Genomic DNA, 2,798 nt, shown 5'->3' with positions numbered 1-2,798 from the left:
GAGGAAAATCCTCAAAAAGATGAAATGACATTGTGACTTCAATAATGGTTTATGCACAGTGGAGATTGTGAGAATGGGATTGGATTAGGCAGATTTTAGACATATCGGGTCTCTATGAGTCAGATTCAACTCAATGACACCTAACAACAGCAGTAATAATATATGAGTGTGTGCTTTCTGATGCACACACATACCTAAAATGGTAATAGAAATTGAATTAACCTGAAAAAAAATCTTCACAGACTGGAGTCTTGGGATGAAGGCTGAATAATGAATACTCATACAATTACCAGAAATGAATTAAATATATGCAATATTTTCAATTAAAAACTCAGTGTTTAGATTAGTCACTGCATCAGATCTGGCTGAAGAAAGAACTAGTGCAATTGGTATTGGATTACAACTAGCTGAAGAAACAACAACTCTTAGAGACCCTATGACAACAGATGTCCTTGACCTGCTCTCCATCATTTTGTGATCTCTGATATGCTTGAGACCATTATTACATTTATTGTATCTATCCATTGTGTTGTCCGTCTTTCTCTGTTTCTTTGAATCCACCTTTGCCAACATGATGTCTTTTTGCAAGGACTAACAAATGTTGACAACATGCCCAATACTGTGAGATGAAGTTTCACCACTCTTATCTCTAAGGAGCACCACTGTAGCACTTCCTCTGAAGTCGACTTTCTTGATTTTATTTTTTTTACAGTCCATGGGATATTCAGTACTCTTCTCAAATACCACATTACCAAGGCAAAGATTCTTCTTCTGTTATCCTTATTCATTGTTCAACTTTGAGATGCATAGGAAATAATTGGAAAGACCAAGGCTTGGAGCAAACTCAAATCTCAAGTTGTAATAGTGAAGAATTCTATGGACAACATCTCAAACAATTCAGGAAGCATCAAAATAAGATGGAAGGAATGTACAACATCATTGTACCAAATTCTGAAATATTTCTGGAAGTAGTACATAATCAAGAACCAATAGAACTGAAGGAAGAGGTTCAAGCTGCATTGAAAGTATTGGCAAAAAATGAAGGCCACAATAATTGAAGGAATACCAATTTCTATGCTTCAACAAATAGATTCAGCCATGGACCTGCTCAGCAGCCTATTCTAAGAAATTTGGAAGACTGCTACTGGAAGAGATTCATGTTAGTCCCCATTTGGGCCCAAAAAGTGATCTGACAGATGACAGAAATTATTGAAACAACATCATTACTGTCATATGCAAGTAAAATGTTGCTGAAGATTATTAAAAAACAGATAAAACAGTGCATCAACAGAGAACTTCCAGAAATTCAAGCTAGAATAAGAAGAGGTCTTGGCAACAGGAATATAATTACTAATGCCAAATAAAGCTTTAGTAAAAACAGAAAGATACCAGAAAGATGTTTACATGTGTTTTATTGACTAGGAGGGGAAGAATGATGTATATTGCATTGAAACGGATGAGGGAGAGATCTGTTTTAAAGCAATATATGAATGGTATTCTTGTCATTTCGGAAGTCCAGAGTGAAGGCTGCACAGTGGAGTGAACTTGGGGGGAGGGATTGCATAACAATGAAAGAGTTTTCTGTTTTTCTTTTCAAAGAGAAGAGTGATTGGGGGGGAGGGGTGGACAGGAAGAAAAGTACAAAAATGAATGACTGGAAATCCTAAGTCTCTGTAAACGTTCATTAAAATTAATTTTTAAAAGTTCTTGCAGATTTGGTCTTGTTTTCACAAATTCCTTAGGTTCTTTCTTTTCTGCAAAGGATGTGATTTCTCTTTTTTTTTTTTTAGTCTTATAGATTTATTGTCAAATAACAAAACACTTAGATAATTTAAATACAAATTGAACAGAATTACTCCGTCCAAGTGGGCAATGATGCTAACAGGCCTTCTCACTTCTGGACGCTCGCCAGAGTCATTGGAGTCTTCTCTCAGGGAAGAGAGGTGGCCTTATATCCTATTCATACACATCCTTCTTATCTGCAATGTAATCTACAATTTCTTGTGGACACATTAATTTTTCTGCATCTATATCAGGAATTTCAAACCCAAATTCATCCTCCATGGCCATGATAATCTCCACTTGGTCCAAACTGTCTAAGCCCAGGTCTTTCATAAAATGGGAATTTACTGAAAGCTTTTCTGGGTCAATCTTATCATACAGCTTCAAGACATAAAGAACCCGTTCCTGGATTCCCTCTAACGTCAATGGAGGTGCATCACTGTACTGACGGCACTGTGTGACTCCCCCAGGAACCTGTGCGAATATTGAGACCGGCTGCGGAACCCGACGCCTCGTCTGGATTCCAGCGGAGCACAAGGCAGTGCTCAGTGGCCGAGCAGCGGTCAACGAGGTGGCCTGGGACAGCGGCGCAAAGGCCACGGGCAGGCGATGGACGCAGGCGGAAAGGACACGAGCCACCATAGCTGCGCCCGTTATTTCTCTTTTATATTTGATAGAGAGCTTTGCTGGGTACAGGATGTTGTTGTTGTTGTTATGTGCTGTTGAGTCGTTTGCGATTCATAGCGACCCTATGTACAACAGCCCTAAACTCTGTTCTGACCTGTGCCAAACTCATTGTCTCCAACACACTCATCCAGATTACTCCAGTCACTCAATCAATCCATCTCCTAGAGGACCTTCCCCTCCTGCACCTGCCCTCCACCCTACCAAGCATGATGTCCTCTCCTTACCACATGACCAAAGTATGTCAGACGAAGCCTCAGAATCCTTGCCTCCACAGAGCAGCCCAGTTTAACCCTCTGCAGGATGAATCTGTTTGTTTTCTTACCAGTCCA

General features: G+C 39.8%; 1 pseudogene; it reads right to left on the bottom strand.

The window, feature by feature from the left end:
* Positions 1–1,956: 1,956 nt before the first annotated feature.
* LOC102876221 lies at positions 1,957–2,424 on the bottom strand (annotated as a pseudogene).
* Between the last annotated feature and the right edge of the window lie 374 nt (positions 2,425–2,798).

This window comes from Elephantulus edwardii, unplaced genomic scaffold (assembly GCF_000299155.1).
Source record: "Elephantulus edwardii isolate Elephantulus edwardi_28Jun2011 unplaced genomic scaffold, EleEdw1.0 scaffold00108, whole genome shotgun sequence".
Classification (NCBI taxonomy): domain Eukaryota; kingdom Metazoa; phylum Chordata; class Mammalia; order Macroscelidea; family Macroscelididae; genus Elephantulus; species Elephantulus edwardii.
The sequence above is the reverse complement of the archived record's forward strand: the minus strand, read 5'-3'. Positions and strand labels throughout refer to the sequence as shown.